The sequence below is a fragment of the Mytilus edulis genome, chromosome 2 (genome assembly GCF_963676685.1).
Source record: "Mytilus edulis chromosome 2, xbMytEdul2.2, whole genome shotgun sequence".
Lineage (NCBI taxonomy): Eukaryota > Metazoa > Mollusca > Bivalvia > Mytilida > Mytilidae > Mytilus > Mytilus edulis.
This window is the reverse complement of record NC_092345.1, coordinates 1,515,370-1,534,275: the sequence shown is the minus strand read 5'-3', so window position 1 is coordinate 1,534,275 and position 18,906 is coordinate 1,515,370. Positions and strand designations below refer to the sequence as shown.

At 30.3% G+C, this 18,906-nt stretch overlaps 1 protein-coding gene across 2 annotated transcripts in view; it reads right to left on the bottom strand.

The window, feature by feature from the left end:
- The window catches only part of LOC139511216 (discoidin domain-containing receptor 2-like), a 159,926-nt gene extending 142,699 nt beyond the window's left edge, over positions 1–17,227 (bottom strand). For both annotated transcript variants that reach the window (XR_011661987.1, XM_071297795.1), the window contains exons 1-2: positions 17,149–17,227; positions 11,712–11,795 (exon numbers count right to left, since the gene is read on the bottom strand). The gene's annotated coding sequence lies outside the window, so the exon portion shown is untranslated. The remainder of the gene's footprint in view (positions 1–11,711; positions 11,796–17,148) is intronic.
- Between the last annotated feature and the right edge of the window lie 1,679 nt (positions 17,228–18,906).

The following is an 18,906-nucleotide window of genomic DNA, read 5'->3' as shown; positions in this document are numbered from 1 at the left end:
TGTACTTGTGTCTGAGATGGACTGGCCTTTTGTACAATAAGGTTTGGGTGAGTTGTACTTGTGTCTGAGATGGACTGGAGCTAACTGAACTAGTAATGAGTTGTTAGAATTATCTGAATTTCAAACACTGTAAAGTTGTAATTTCTTAGGATGAGTTCCTTTTGCTTATTTTCAAATTAAGATAAAATAACAAGAAATAGACCCACGTATTAATTTGATATTTATGGAAATTTAAATCAGAAACAATACAGATGGGAAACAATTTTGACCTAGAAATATTGACATTCAAACTCTGAAAAATGAACTACTTTATAATAACTTTTGAACTGCATCAGTCTTAAAATCAGGAATAGATTAAAAAATTGTGTAATTTTTGTATTCTATCATATTTTCATTAATTTCGATAATTGATGATAGCTAGAGTATCATTTTATACCAATTTTATTGTCTTTTGCATCTGTAATAAAACCTATTGCAACTCTTTACATAAAAAAAACAAGCATTTCGTCCTCTGTGAAAGACTCCATAATTAGATATTTTTTTTAATTAGTTCCTTCTGATAGTTTTTATAACAATGAAAAGCAGCTGTGTTCCGACATTAAATTTTTTCTGACCCCAGGGCTATTATTCTCATCAGATGTGTACGACTTCTAACAATGGTGGGAAACTCTTCAAGAATCTCACAAAAAGGTTTTCAGGAATGGAATGGTAAGAGAGCCCCAGGGTACCTTCATAAAGTGTGCCTATTTTCAACAATGAGTCACGCAAAAAAAATGAAGTCCTAATAAGAGGCTCTAAAAATGAAGATTTTGCATGTTTCAAATGTTTGTAATTAGCTGACGAGCCATTGGCTACGATACATCTAATTAACTTCATGCGGAATCAAAACCAATTAAAATAACTAAGTGAAAACCAAACCTGCAATTGTCATTTTATTTAACATTGTCCTTGAGGGTCCAAAACAATTACAAATCTAACTAATTCAAGTATCATGCATGTAGGAAATAATCACACTTTTAACAGGATTTTTAATTTGACAAGGCACTTAAAACAAATCTATCATGAGCCACAAAAGATGAATGTAAAAATAAGGTTTTTTTTAAAGTCAACTATTATAATATAATGTTCTATCATAAGAACACCAGGTCTTAAATTTAAATACAAGGAGAGGGCATAAAAAAACTGTAAAATAATATTGGCAGGGAAGGCAAAAATACTTCCTGTTCTTCATCAACTATTTACACCCATAAACAACCAATCATAATCAGTCTTTACGATCAAAGGCTTTCAGAAAACAATATATATAATGTATACTATGGCTTTATGAGGCTATTCAGCTATCTTTAGAACAAATTGTCTGTAAAATGGTATTATGATACCAAAATAACCTAAAACCAACAATTACATCATGTGAGGGAAGCACGATTTAAATATAAACTTGTAAGTTTACAAAAGAATCCAGGGGGATTTAGCATCATGCCAGAAATATCAGAAACAATGTCCAAAGTATTACCAGTAATCAATGTAAAGGAAACAATCTGTTTGTGCTGCGTGTTAAGCTATCGGAATATTAAAAAAGATCTTCAAAAGATTAAGCTTCTTTCATTTAAGTTAAAAATCAATTTTTGTATAAATAGGAGGCGATATGGTGAAACATCAAACTCAACAATATAGGATACACAGAGTAATAATAATATTATAACAAATGAATCAAAGAAGATGCAGGGCAACAACCATGAGGTGAGGGTAACATCTATCAAGTTAAGGTAACATCAATGAGATCAGGGTAATATCAATAACACAGACATCTTCAGATAGTCATCCTCTAATAACTGATAAAACATTAGCAATGAAAAAGCAACTGGACAAACACAAATGTCAAAGAACCAATTTTTTTTAAATTTATTTATTTAACAGCGTTAGAAAAGATATAATGTTCAATATCAGGAATAAATTCCTTTATAAACCTAAAAAAATAATACAAAATATCTTGTGATGTTTGTGTTAAGGGTTTGTTCTGAAAGGTTAGAATCCTCAGATAAACAAATTGATTGGTAGAACGACAGATCATGAAAAATCAAATCTATTTTGTATTTATCTCAACTATCTAAAATGTCAAATCAATCCAAAGTTATCTATCCGTGGACGTTATTTACGAAACTTTTTCCCATGGTTCTTTCTATCTAACTAGAATCATGATCATTGAAAGGTTTTAAGGTATATCTGTTAACCAAAAAAAGGTTTGGTATAGAACGAATACTGTAGATTTTCAGATTATTTGACCAAGTTTTCTATAAACACGGTAACTTATTGTGATAGTACAGCACAGGGGAAATCACTGTCTGCGCCAATTATGACATCCAAGTTACTGGCAGATTATCAATTATCTTTCCAATAATGGGATCATACTGACGTTCTCCAGCTATGAAATTGGGAAATAAGAAAGTATATTGTCTATTTAATGTTTGTTTGTAAACATATACACCACTGAACTAGGATGGAAAAAATAAGAAATTACAACAAAATTGCATTACTTTCATCAACAAGTTTGACCTTCCTAGGACATTAAAACATGACACTTGTTAAATGATAAAACAATTTTCTCAATTGAATTCATGTCTTTGAATGACTTGGAATAAGGAATAGTAAAGCTATTTTGTCAACAAAAATTCAAATTACAGATCCAATCAATATTTTATATATTTCAGCTTCTCATTATCTATGTAGTTAATATTTCATTTTATACAGTGTAACATGAAGAATATACTCTTATTCTTGGGGATAATTGATGTTAATTGATTCCTATTGTAAAAAGATAAAAACTAGAGGCTCTTAAGAAACTGTGTTGCTCAACTGGATCTATGTGAATTTTCACCTTTAAAGACTATAATATAAAATCAGCTCTTTTTCATTAATCTTGTATATTGCTTATCATTTTTGTTAATAGACGTTTCTTTCTATATATCTATTATAGTCTTCAAAGATAATAGGCAATATTATAATAAACAAAACAATTGCTGCCATCAGTAACAACATATTAAAATTTGGGAAGCTTAGCCTTAGGTAGAACAGTTCATGAGTAAATGCACGGACACGACTGGAAACTCCATTTTTCAATCTTTCAAGAACCATAACTCCTGAACGGTAAAAGTCAAAATCGCCATTATTGAACTTGACCTTCATTTAGTTGTCAGTAACAACATATTAAAATTTTAAAAGCTTTGGTTGAATGGTTCATGAGTTAATGCACGGACAACTTTTGATTGCAACCCGCCTATGCCGTACATCCCCAAATCAATAACCGACATTTTTGTCACAAAAATCCGGTTAAAAATGACAACCAATAATTTTAAACAAACACAACATTCTTATTAAGACAAGACCAATGTCTGGACCTGCATCACTACATGCAATTGATTGAGGTAACATTACATGGTAAATTGTTGTCTATTCATGTATACATTTGATGTCTGTTTTAAGGATTATAATGTCTGAAAGTCATTTTCAACTGATATATTTTCACTTAATGCTAGGTTCTTTCGACTTTGTGAATATATAGAGATTTTTAATGAATGGTGTCACTTTGATAAAATGCATTATATCTAAATATTTCATGCTTAAGTATAAATGAACATTCCCTAAAAGTCAACGAAGCCAAGAAAAATTTGTTGAAAATTTCCTTGAACAATGAGTCTTGTTAAATACTTAACGGCAAACAGGAAGTGGCTGCATTAAGGGATATGGTGGATGTAAAAATTCTTTACACACAACAGTTCCAAGATGCAGACCAATCATTTGAAATTTTTCTACCCATAGACTTACAAATCAATGGACAGACTTACAGAGTCAAGTGATTGAACTAGACCTGCTTTTTCCATTGGTTCAGATGCAGGTAACAATACAGACAGAGAACAACAAAAAACACACAAAATTTCTGTCACATTAATTTAAATAAGTTTTGAGCGTATTTTTTTTTTTATTTCTATGCTCTTTATGATAAACATAAGCAAATTTATTTATATATGTATTAAAATTGAAAATCATTAGAGTTCTCAACAGAAATGCTTTTACATTTATGATTCTGAGGAAATGCTCTCAAATCCTCATTGTCTTTATCAAAATCATTGTTTAATTTCAATTTTTTCTAATCTGAGGGTCACTGATGATCGAGTCTTATGGTTTTGGCTTATCAAAGTTTTATAGCATGGTACTTTTTCCACACAAATTTAGTCTCCCAATGAAATGATTTAAGAAGTCAGGTCTAAATTATTTCTTTAGAATTTTAAAAACGTTACAATTTGATGTCACTATTTCACCAAGGTTATTAAAACAAAGTCTGACATCATAGACCACACAAGACTATAACTCTTATCTTGATTAGGTAACAGATAGTCTTACTATTGATACAGCACTGTAACAGAACTACACATTCCATAAAGATACCTCCGTAAAGATACCTCCGCTTCATACTTCACCAACAACTATTGGAATCATACTCTTATTATATAATATATAATTCTAATGACTTCCTTTTATCTCAAAATAGCACTTCAATACTGTATTTCAGAATATATATATTTTTTTTACTTTGGGGGCCTTTAACTGATAAATTCTGTAACATAATGGGATGAAACACAGACTGACAATATTTAAACTATAAAAAGAAAGTTATAATGAGATTCAAGTTCTATCATTCAAAGGATCCCAACAGTTCAGGATTCCTTTTTGAAATTATGGCTTGAAAAAAACTGAATTCCAAAGTTAACAGTTCTTGTAGAAATACTAATTACTTTATAAAATGATAATTTTGCTAAATAAATCCCCTGGTTTCATTAGCAATTTTAAAACAACACAAAGAGGAACCTTGGTGTCTTTGTTGTAGCTCTAAGGAATAATGTTTGTTCCAAAAAAATAATTATCAGTTTACATAATATTTATTATTATTATTACATCTATAACAGTTTTAACAATTTCTATACAAAAGTTTTACCAAAAGAGATTTATTTATATGTTGGCTTGTATATTTAATCATATAAATCTAGTTTGAAAAAATACATATGTTCAAAACATTTATACTTCTAACAAAAATAATATATTATTTATTTCTCACTCTATACAAATGACTTATGCACTTGCTAACATCAACCAAATGGAATATATATGATTCCTAACAGCTGAAATTTCACAATGCACTTAAATTGTTTCATTTTTTATGCATTAGCAGCAAATCATATTTCACACAAGTTATAACAATTCTATCAATGCTTTACATCATATTTATAGTCAAAGTTGCATAATTAAAGTGTTACTTTTAGTGTCCCATAAAATATAAAACATTATTTGTACATATCTCATTCTGTAATACTGTACATATTTAATCTTTACACAGAAATACGTCATTAGCATAAAAAAGATTAAAATCAACAATATAAAATGCTGGCGGGTCATAAAATGTTCAAAATTTGACACCCATGTTAAAAGATAAATACTGAAAAACACACCTCTTTGTTTCACCTCCTTTTAAGCATATAAAAAAATAAAATCAACATTTTCTGACATTTTAATGTTTCATTTATTGACACAGACTATCTTAAAAATACTTTACCCAATTAAAACCAGTTTCATTTTATTATGCCTAATTTATAATTTAATGTTGAGTCCTATGATCTCCTTGATATTTTCCCCATTTTATTCCATTTTTATGACAGAAGTGCCATATGCTTCTCTTTCTCTGATCTGATATACAATTTCTTTGAAATTATACAAAAATCACATAATGTCCTGACTGATAATTTTAATATGCATTTCGTGTTACAACTATAATTTTTTTATCATGTAAAATTTATGTTTATCGGTCAAATTTAACTTTTCAAAATATAATTATCAATTTACATAATGTGTTGAATGATATAACTATTTTAGTTTAATCATGTAAAACACATTTTTATTGGTGACATATAACTTTTCACAATACATTTTTGAAATTTTAGATTCACATATTTGAATTTTTAAATTACTTTTTTATGAAATTTAAATGATTTTATTGTATCAAAATTTTTACCTCAATATCAACGTTCTAATGATAAGTGTGTTTGAGATAAGAAGTTTTCTTGAAGTGAACATTATTCTGCACGAAATCGAAAAAAGAACAATCTATCTCTAGAGTTGTCTCCCATTTTTGGCTAACCATAACTTTACGTTATGACCATCCATTTAACACCAGTTAATATGCATTGTGTTACAACTATGTCTTGTTTTCATCATGTAAAATTCATTTTTATCGGTCAAATATAACTTTTTAAAATTTTATTTTAAAAAGCCAAAAGAGGAAGAAGAATTTTCCTCAAAACATAAAAACCTCCTCACGATAAACCTAAACAGTAAATGATGATTGTGCAATAATTCAAGTTTTAGTTTACTTGTTTGTCTTTTTTTACCAAGAAAACTGTCCGATGGCAATTAATATAAAACCTGTTTTTACAATCATTCATGATCTAAATGAAAATAGAACTAAGCAAATTTACACACTCCGGAAAAAAATACTGGCCCTGAGATATTTATGCAATAAATCATTTTTACCTACAAACATGGCCCTAATTTAAATCCTTCAACAGACCCAGCCCAAAGTTTTAAGATGTTCAATTATTTTCAATTTTAAATCTCCAAATTTAAATTAACTTACCTTTGATTAAACATGAAAAGATTTTATAATTTCATCGCTTCAAACATCCCAATAAAGGCGCTATTCACCATCAAGGAGGTGATTTTTTTAATAGATCTATTGAAGTAATACTAATGTTATTGAGGACCTAATGATGAATTTATTTGCAGAGGATTATATCAATATACAGTTGTAATCTAGATCAGGGCGAACACGTAACTCGATCGGCTCTCCGCCACGCTGACACCTGTCAAACTTATTCAGAACCTCAGTAGTCGGAATTATTTAAATTCTCTTTCTTTTTAAATTTGTGAAAATTATAAATAGTTCTTTGATTGTGTACTTGAGAAATTAAACGGTAGCTACTTGAACAAGCGTCAATTCCTGTACAAACATTAATCTGTTAATCAGACACTTAATTTGTAAAACACCACACAAATTCAAAATAGTTTTTGATAAGTTTTTAGCTATATACATTTATTAAATTGTTTGTTGATCATTAATATTAATCTAACTTATCTCAACTTAAATGACAAGTGAGAATAAGGTTTGAATAAATATTTTCCAATACATGTATTAATTTAAAGCTTCTGATATGGCTTTTTTGTTGATGTTTTATACAGCTTTTTTGTTATGTTTTATTTATTCAAAAGAAATATAATTGCTTGAGCAGAAATATAGCATTCTTTTATTCAAAAGAAATATAATTGCTTGAGCAGAAATATTGCATTGTTTTTTTCAAATGGACACAAACTTTGAGATTTCAATAATAAAACATTTAAAAAATTTCTGAATTGAACAGTATTTTTGATATCGTATCATAATTAGCTCATTTCAAGTTGAGTTTCAAAGTACCTGTACTAAATGTATGTAGTTTGTTTTTCCAACAAACAAGTTTGCTTCAAATGTCCAGTGGCATATATTTCATGCAAATTCAAGACTAGAGGGAAGAACAATAAACATAAAATAAGTTTAAGCTCTTTATCTCTTCAATGATTTTCACCTCAGGAAATAAAATACATAGTCCAAGTACTTGTTTGCTAATGACTCTGTATGATCTATTATTATCAGAACCCCTATACTATGTATGACACACCTGGTTTAATCTATATAAGGATATCAGCATGCTATATTTATGTAATAGTTAACTTGAGTTGGTATTTCAAGGAAACGGATTAATATAAGCTATATATTGCTTGTTTCCGAATCCTATTATTATTGTGTATTTTGTATGATGATATATTTGTATTGATGATGAATAAATATGTTTAAACTAAGGATATCACTAGATCAAGGTAGATAACTCATATTAGTAAAGTTGCTATATTATACTTTTTAAAAATACTTTGTACATTTAATATGTACCATGAATATGTACCATGTATTTATAAATATAATATTAAATGTACAAAGTCAGCAAATTTTTCATGTATGTAATTTAGTCAGTCCAAAAAATATTAATTTTATTTGTATCAAATATTTTCTTTTTTGTGAGGGGCGGTGTAAGGACTGGGTAATTCAAGAAAAAAATAAAATGTTCTTTCCCAAATCCCATAAAAAAATCACCATCAATTCCAGAGTCCTGATAAGTGTAAATCCAAAATTCCAGCGAAAACAAAGGACAAATCCCAAATTCAAGCCAAAATAAAGACTCAATCCCAACATCCCCATTAAGATCCTCCCATCCTCTCTTATCCTTTTAGTATTCTAGACATTGTATTCTAAAGCTTTCAATATTTGAAATATATTTTTAGAACAATTTAAGCCTACAGCTCTTAGAAACAAGCTTTCAATTTATTTGAAATCTGAATAGAGTAAAACATTTCCTTAAGAATAAAGTAGTTATTGATTTCAAGTAAATAGCATCATTTTATTTGACCCCTGAGAGCAAAAATGTTAGATTGCTTAAATCATGAAAATTTTACAATACAGGTATAGGCAATTATGTATGATTAAAACTGATCTATCGAAAGTCAATTAGGTGAAAAATCCATCAAAATTGTGTCAGTTCTTCTTGATGGCTAAAGATACTGCAAAGACATCAGAGGAGCCAAGCTCACGCTGATCTGAGAGATGAAAGCTCTGTGATGGGTAGCCATACTGAACTGGGGTTGTTGTGTTACCCAGGTGATACCACTTCAGCAGAAGATAGTCAGAATCATTGAAATGTTTGATAGGCATACAAACAACAAGACCAATTAAATATATCCAAGCTTTTCTTGAATAGTGAAGCACTGATTTGTACCTTCTGAAAATATCTATAAATTCAACAGAAAAGAAAGTAATTAAGATTATTGGAGAGAATTTTCTACTGATTGATTTTAGATTGTGAGAAAACTCTGATTAAATTTATTTTAACCTCGTTGTTATATTCAACGAATGGTTTGATTATCCTCTGGTCTCTAGAGAACCTCTTCTAATATGAAATCTATCGGAGGCTATACAATTAATTATAGACTTATTGTGACTCTCGTCTCAGATTTAACATATAGTATTCAATATAAATCCTGCACTTTTTCTGATTTAGTTCAATATCAATATCAATTCTCGCCTTTTTGTGGTTTGCTGATCTTCAACTACAAATATGTAGTATAGTACATTGATAATATATTGACTAGAACATTTAAATATTCATTAAGTCTGAAAGCCTTTGGGAAGTGAAAAAAACTAAATCAGTCTGTCAACGGTAATGTTATAGAACACTGAAAAAACTTTAACTGAAAGCATTTCTGGATGTATTAACACCATCTAATGTGTTTCTATCTGGTACCTTATGCCGAAAATAAAAGTAAGAAGGGGTAACCAGAGCATTTTAATTGGCCCTAAAATCAACTGTTTTTTTTATGTTTTGAATTTTCCCAAATTTTTAAAATTTGTAATCATTGCTTTTCAAATATTTTTTTTTCTTCTTCTAAAAGTATCAGCCAGTAACAAGATGCCAATTATGCAAAGTTATAACCACACGACTTGCAGAAAGTAAAAAAATACTGTATGGTACAAGAGAAAAACCCACCCCACTCAAATAATTTTCCATGAAGGGGCTGTTCCTTTGCATTCTGTGTTTATAGCTGTTCATGTAATGACTTTGTGTCATGACTTAAATTAAGAATAGAAACATGCGTCAAAAAGACAACAACACAATTGAAGAGCAGAAAATAATTACTACCATCCCTGCTTTTAATTTAGCCCATGTTTTTATTCCTTTTCTGACTTAGCTCTGTTTCTGTTTATGGATGCACCTGTTTTATTTAATTCATGCCTTATCAACAAATCATCCATTTAAATCAAATTTACAAGAGCATCTCATTAAACTCAAGCAAATAACATAAGTGGAAATACAGACAAATATCATTCAATGTTTATACACAGTAATGTCATAAAACAAACATACAAATTGGACAAAACTCCTTTTAACATCCCAACCCTACCATTGACATCACACTATTTCATGTTCCAACCCCATAATTTTCTTTTTCTAACAGAATCATTCAACTTTAAATAAACTATTTAGCAGAATCAATTTCCATTCTCCAAACACAGATAAAATTTTCTTACAACAGCTGATCAAAGAGGAGAAATAATTTTGTAGCATAATTAACAAAAGATAAAATACGTAATCATATCCCTAAAGACAGGACTATATACTGTAATTAAGATGCTAATCTCTAATCAGTTTACCGAGTCCTTACCAGTCATACATTTCAACTGGTAAATATGCTTTTTAGTCAGATAAAAAACATCACAAAAAAATATGAACTATAATTATTGGATGATTAAATTGTAATCAAGGGACATAACCAAAAAGAATTAGCCATACTGAGAAACACAATTAGGCAAATTTTGATTAAGCTTTAAGTTTTCAGTTGGTTTACTTGATTGCAATGAGACAGTCTTTATCTAATGTTAGTAGGTTTTGATGACTGGGCATAGTTATAAAACTCTTCTTAGAATGACAAGAAAATGGTTTATGGCAACAAGGGGCCAATAACTGGTTGCAGACTTTTCTTTGGACAAGCTCTTCTGGGAGGGAGGCTGAAATAGTCCAGTCATAAAATGTCACATGATTAACCATCAACTCAAATTTTCATTTGTGATAAAAACTTTTTTATTGCTGCTCATAGGTTTTCCAAATGTATTCCGAGTGAATAAATCACTTAAAAGATAACTCCTTGCAAATAGTCCTTTGTAGGGATAAATTATATTAGTTTCCTCATTAACTATAACAAGAAATGATTTTTACTCATTAAGGAAATATGAACTATTATATCTTTTACCAAGCATTGTTATTATTTGAACATAAAATGTTGGTCACACTCCAATGTAATACTTAAACAACATCTGGTAACTAAAGATGACATTAATTAAGGAAACTTTCCATATTTAGTTTGTCTGTCCCTTTACCGAGTCCAAAACTTATCAGTGTTAGTTTTCAGTCATATTTTTATGGGTATTTTTGTCATTTTTAGAATTTATTCTTGATGGTTTATGCACAACTTTTGTATTCTTGGAAAGAAACTCCATCCATAACTCATTAACACTAATGGAGCAACAATCATCTAGATATGTACAGGCATAGGGGAAATATCTGGACAACTGTTGGATTATATAGGGACCAACATAATGGAAAACCCAGAATTTTATAACACTTTATTCCAGAGCCATTGAGAGGCTGTGACATAAAAGACTGTTCAGGGGCAGAACCAGCATTGATTAATAGTTTCAAAAAGGGGGGTCCAACCATATGTCCCCATTTAAATGCATTGATTTAGATTATTAAAAAAAAGTGGGGGTTCCAACCTCCAGACCCAGCCCCACCCTACTTTCCTCCCTCAGGATTTACCACAGCTGTTAAACCATTTATGATGTTCAATACTGGGTATCTGGCCTTGAAGTCATAAAACTTTCCAGTCAGTTTTTTGTACTCATACTCCAAAATCAACCAATCAAATTGCTGGATTTCTTGTTTCGAGCATTTTTTGTGCTCCGAGCGATCAGCAAAGTTTTATGCCTTCAAGGCCAGGTCATAAACATTTTGTAGAGTTTAACTTACCAAAATAGTTGTGTTCACACAGGAGGACAACCAAGAATGTCCTCAAATACAATCTCTAACTCAGTGTCTCAGCTAGTCAAAGACCTGCAAGAGTAAAGTACAATTGTAATCAGATGTACAAAGACCTGCAAGAGTAAAGTACAATTGTAATCAGATGTACAGACCTGCAAGAGTAAAGTACAATTTTAATCAGATGTAAAGACCTGCAAGAGTAAAGTACAATTGTAATCAGATGTACAAAGACCTGCAAGAGTAAAGTACAATTGTAATCAGATGTACAAAGACCTGCAAGAGTAAAGTACAATTGTAATCAGATGTACAGACCTGCAAGAGTAAAGTACAGTTGTAATCAGATGTAAAGATCTGCAAGAGTAAAGTACAATTGTAATCAGATGTAAAGATCTGCAAGAGTAAAGTACAATTGTAATCAGATGTACAGACCTGCAAGAGTAAAGTACAATTGTAATCAGATGTAAAGATCTGCAAGAGTAAAGTACAATTGTAATCAGATGTAAAGACCTGCAAGAGTAGAGTACAATTGTAATCAGATGTACAGACCTGCAAGAGTAAAGTACAATTGTAATCAGATGTAAAGATCTGCAAGAGTAAAGTACAATTGTAATCAGATGTAAAGATCTGCAAGAGTAAAGTACAATTGTAATCAGATGTAAAGATCTGCAAGAGTAAAGTACAATTGTAATCAGATGTAAAGATCTGCAAGAGTAAAGTACAATTGTAATCAGATGTACAAAGACAAAGAACATATAGTCACAGTAATTGAATAATTAATTGGAAGATGTTTTACTGTCTGATCAAGAGAAGGGTATACCTCCATTTGACAACAAGATAAGCATCTAAAGAGCAACTGTGTTATATTACAAAGCCAAAGACATGCCAATGTTGACAAAGATTAAGCTAAGCTACCTATATTTGTAATATAAGTAAAACTGAGTCAGATCAAAGCAGTACAAGATGAATCATTAGAGATCTGATAAGAAATCTCACTGTTGTTTTAAGTCTTGGTTAATCTTAGTGATTTATGGCAAATCTTATAACATATTCACTTCCATTCATAAAATCTACATTTCACACAGGAAATTAACAATGCTTTACAGTAACTGTACTTGAAATACTGACTTAATTACTTAATCATTATAGATCTGAACAGAGTAAAATGTCGATATAATGTTTTGTAAACAGGATTCTGGTCGCATGCATATGCAGTTCTAAGTATCAGTTTTTCTTATAATAACTGATGTTCTTATAAAAATATCTCCCTAACATCATAATTCAACCAACAGAACATATTGTTTTCTCTGCCTTCAATATGCGGAAGTACTTTATTTGTTGAAATTAATTTTCAGGATTTTAGAAAATTGCTTTGTGAGGTTTTAAATTCATGGTTTAAAGATTATAACATATTTGGACTGCTTGGAAAATATGAAATTCTATGGAAACTGTATTTCAACTCTTTGAGGGAGCCATGAAAGCTAATTTTACCTCCAAACAGTAACGCTTTCACAGCATAAAATAAGCCCTTTCAGGGGTGGATCCAGCCATTTTAAAAAGGGGGTTCCCTACCCAGGACAAAGGGGGGTTCCAACTATATGTCCCCATTCATTTGCATTAATCGTCAAAAGAAAAGGGGGGTTTCAACTCCCGGAACCCCTCCCCCCTTTGGCTCCACTACTGCCTATAGAAGCATTGTTCTGCAAGTACTTTATTGGTGTAGTGATTTCAGTAACTAAATGTCTTTGTCCCAGTTTGCTTTCGTTGAGTTGGTTTTGCAGTCCAAAATATTTCCTACTTTCTCACTTATTTTGAATGCAGATTTATTTTAACCAGGAGTAGACAGATCTGAATACGAACAGAACATTATTTTACAACATAGGATGATACTGGCTTGATATTCATTTTAGATGTGAATTGATAACGTTTCAAATAAGATTGATGAATGTCAAAAGAAAACATGTTATGGAGTGCCATCTTATATTTTTGTTGCACAGCTAGAATCTGAGCCATCAGCAGAGAGATAGAAATAATACAGAAAGATAGAAATAATACTGATTCTACACTTGTGCTGTCATGTCAGTATCAGAAAAGCTGTAAAAAGCTTACGATATGTCAAAAACCTGATGTTTTGATCAGAAACATTAATGCATTCCTAAAGACCTAAAATTAGATTTTTGAGCCAGGTTAATCCTACAGGCAGATGGGCTGACAGATTGTGGTCTAAGAAATCTCTACAAAGCTGTAAATTTGCTTGGTCAGTTGTATCCATGTTAAAAAGGAAACAATACTGTCATTTGTAATCTGAAAAGTATTATTGTGGTCAACACAGAAAATTTCAACTTTGCATATTGAACGATTGATTAAGGATGCTCAACAAAATAATATGTATCTCATAAGCAACTGAATGGATGCCATACTGAGGTCAATACAATGCTGTACTGGATACATTTACTTGATTCTGTACATTTATATTTGTACATATATAGGGATTTTCCTAAAATCAGCAGATAGAAATGAATAAGAAAAGAATTTCAATGTTGTGATGTCAAAATATGCAAAACATTATATGCCATTGAAATTTTACTCCAAAAAATTTATTGGATGTGTGCTTCTTCTGTTGTCCAGTATATTTCTTGGATTGTTTGAAAACATTATATTTGAGAATATTTCATATTGTGGACTTGCCAAAATTAAGTCTGCAGACACTGACTGATATTAATTTGTTCAATATTTAAATATGTGAAGGATACACACAAATTAGTACCCAACAAATAATAATTCTTATTTTTCATGGTTCTATCATATCTTTGCATTGAAAATTGAGGTATTTCATTGTTTAAGCATTATTTAAATTATAAAAATACCATTTTTTAGTAAGTAAGTTCAAGACATTTTCCTGTGTCCACCCTCTTATATAAATACATCAACACATGTTAATGAATGGTTCTTGTGTCAACAATTTGCTTCTAGGAAATGTATCTTTCTTAATTTCGTAAAATCTCCTCAAAGCAAAGTAAAATATATATGATCTGACAATTTTCCAACCATTAAATTTGGCATTTAGTTTTATTTATGAAGAATTTGATATAGATTTGAAATTAATTTTATGAGATAAGGAGATTTTTTTTATACCCTACAAAGATATACTGAAAATAAATCAATTATTTTTGAAATGGGGTTGACAGGTTTTACATTCTTTCCTCCCCAATAAGATAAAAAATACTGATTTTTCTTCCAACAGATAACTTTTCATGAAATTGTTGTAATCTGACTTTATAGTACCTTAGTATTAGACTAAAATATATGCTGACTGATTTACGCAATATTTATACATTTTTATTACGAAAACAATTTTTGTTCGTTCAAGCAGAACCATACACACATACCAACATGAATCCTGCCTCACACACAGCTACATAAACAAAGAAGACAAATCACCGAGCTATGCCAAATGGTTGTTATAAATTGTTACCTAAACCTTGTGTTTAATTTCAATCAATTTTTACGTTATCTTCATTTTTGTCTTTGAAGCTGTAAAATTTATTGCCTATTAGCCCGACACATCATTCTTCCTTTGTAATATTTCCATCTTGAAACCTTCACCAAGTTGATAATGTTCCTTTCAATAAGTCTATCAAGTTACCCATCTCTCACTGTAAACTATGGTCAGCAAGAGGGGCCATAAATCTGTACCATTGAAAGAAAACATTTATACTGAGAGTTAGGGGAATATAAGTTAGTAGTTTACAAAATGACTTACATCCACTGAAAGACTTTTAAGAGTTGTTTTCTTATCATGATTTCCCATTAAGTTATTTTGACTGTCAGACACGGTATTAAATAACTAACTAAGGGAGATAATTTATTGTCTTACCATCTCATGTCTGACATACAACTATTAACAGTTACAACTTTTAATAATACTTCAGAGTGTTGTTTGTCAATTCTATGATACCCAAACGTCTAAAAAACTTTTCATTTACCAAATATATGCAATAATTCATTCCAATTAAGGTCCCTCATGTGGGAACATCATGACAAAGATACAATGATAAATCAGTTTGATCAACAATTACAAACAATACAAAATAAAATAGAGATATTCAACACGAACTTATTTAATGTAAAGATTCTAGCAGGTGTTTGTATGTAGTAGTGACCCATACAAAAAAAAGAGATGTATGTGTATTGGACAAACCAAAAGACTTATGGACACACTGATAGGTTAAGTGACTTTGGAATTATTGTTTAATAAACTTTTGGGTTCAATTAATCTCATGCAGTAGTATTTTACCAATTTATTGTTCATACATATACAAACATAATTCCTCTTTTAGAGAGAAAAAAGGACGGGGGGATGGACAGACAGGCAAATGGACAAAAAAAACTTACTATAGGATTGACAGACAGATAAGCAAAAAAAATTCCAAAAAACAATCATCTAGACGAAAAAGGATGAACGTACAGACAGACAGACAGATTGATAAAAATTGGAGAAAAACTATTTGGATTGACAGAAAGATACTGAGTAAAAAAAATCCCTGCAAAATCATCTGGACAAGACAAACAGACAGACAGACTTTTACATGAGAATCCCCTCATGACGTCATTTAAAACTGATATAGTTTCAATAATTGTTGGTAATGTAAGAAGTAATATCACTTACTAACAAATACAACAAACATACAATTAATGTGTACATAAACATAAAATATAAACTATAGAGGTTCCATATGGTTTAGAGGGTCGGTTTATGACCACAGTAATTGTTTACTCTCTCTCACAGAAATAATAACCAAGGTTATATACTTACATAAAATATCAGCCTCTCCTTGTACTTAGCGATTAACCAATGGTTCATAAAAAGCCTCTGTTTGTACTTAGGGTGGGTGTGTTTTATAGTATTTGTTCTCTAAATTTTATATAGTAAGTGTTCTGTATTTTTAACTGTCATTTCCTTCTTCAAAAAGGTGTGAGGTCTTACAATTATATTGCACAGAAAAAAATGGACCATAAGGGACCTTCCCCTTGAATCCTTTTTATGTTGTTTAAGTATTGTCATCAATAAGCTAACTCACTCACCATCCCTAAATTTCATAAAAAAATTTTTTTATAATAGTTTATTTCTTCGTGTTTTATTTTTGATTAAACAAGAGAACAACGTTCACAAGTTCTCACTCTAAGCTACTAAATATATCTATGATCTTACTTAGGGTTTATGAGGTTTAATATAACTTTTAATTTATTTTTGGCACTGAGCGATACCCTCTTGTATACTATAAACATCAATTATATTTGCAAGCATTTAACATAAAACCAAGAAAATATTCATACTTTGTTACTACTGCACTGAACAGTTTCAATTTTAACAAGCCCCGACACCTAAATTTACCAAGCATTATAATGTAAAGATTATGATACTAACTTTACACGCTGCACTTGACTGGGAGTCTCCAGAGTTGTCTGAAACAGTCTTATATAATAACCTAACACTTTATGCATCTGAAATTACAAAAAAATATATTCTGACATTTTATATTAATATCAATTACGCTTTTAATTTGTTAATGATTTAGGCTGATTTAAAGAGTTATGTCTATAAATATGATATTAATGCAGAGCTTGTGGAAAACATTCAGTAAAATGGTTTAATTGGCAACATTCTTAATCTGATTGTCCCAAGTTATGAGTCTGTAATCCAGTTGTTGGCTTTCGTTGCTATCTGTCATATTCACTTTTCATGTTCTGTTTTGTTAAAATTCGGCTGCTGTTTTTTTGTGTTTGAAAGACTTTGGGTTATGCTCATTGTTGAATACCATACTGTGATCTATATCTGCTTACTTCCAAGTCATTTTATATAGTTGTCTAAGTGACTTTCTTGTATTTCTCATTGTTTTCATATATAATATGTACCTCATCACAGATTGGGTCTAAATAGAAGGGACGGCTAGATTTCACGACATTCATGAGATTTCCCATATCAAAGCCTTGTATGGACAATGTTTCTAATATTTGGGTTGAGTAACCTTTGTGCCAATATACCTCTAACCAAGCTATAGAAAAACATACAGTCAATTTTCTCAAGAAATAAAAGCTCATAATAATGTTATGTAAGGGAGATAACAAAGTATTTATTCAAATTAAAAAAGACGAAGACATAAAAGCTCTTTGGAGTTGGATTGATTGATATATAAATGTTAAGGGTAGATAATCCATGCAAATGTGCCTGTCCTCAGTCAGAAATCCTATTGGTCCTTAGGAGGGTCCTTATTACATATATATATAGTGTATCTATAGTATTAAAGCTTGGCCGTTTTAATTAGTTCTGATTTTTCCTGTTCCAGTTTATGTTCTGTTTTTAACAGCAAATTCTCTAATTTTTGTGCTATATTAACATTTCCTGACCGGTGTGAGAAAAATATTTCTCCTCACTAGTGAAAAATCTGTTCTCTGCAAATGATTGGTTGAAATTTAATTGTGACGTTAAATTTTCTTGTTTTCTTCTGAATTTTATTATTGTGACGTCATGAAAAAAGGCGACCATGCCTGATGACGTCCCATCAAAAGTACACAACTTTCTTCAAATCTTTGAAAAGGAAGGATAAAAATCATTAGAGAAACAGATTCCACCATTGTCTACTAACTCGTGTATCACAATATTTCTCCACTCTCAACAGTTAAATTTTAGTTCTTTAAAAAGCTTGGCAAGCCTCACGCCTTAAATATTGAAATTTAACTGTCTCGAGTCCAGAAATATCATAATACACTTGTTGCAGTTGTGGAATCTATATATAATGACCAATAAATTCCTTGAGTGAAACAGTAGGCTATTATATAAAATTTCATCTATGCATGTGTTGGCATTATTAGCTAACTTGTTGACAAAGAAACTTTGCAAAGTTTAGGCTACAACATTATACAGGTCAAAATTTAAAATAATGTTGTAATATTGTGAAAATTTTGTCTGTCACTTCTGATAAATATGGCATCAGTCAATAAAGTTCCTGACAGGGATGGCCGATTACTCATAGCTCTTGTCAACTGTAATTAAAATTTTAATCAAAATCTCTAAACTACTGATATTAAATGGATTAATTTTCAAAACACATATTTATATGTCAAGTTTCTGACAATTTTAATTACTGCTTTGGTGAAAGGTAACTTACTTTATGCATTAATTCAA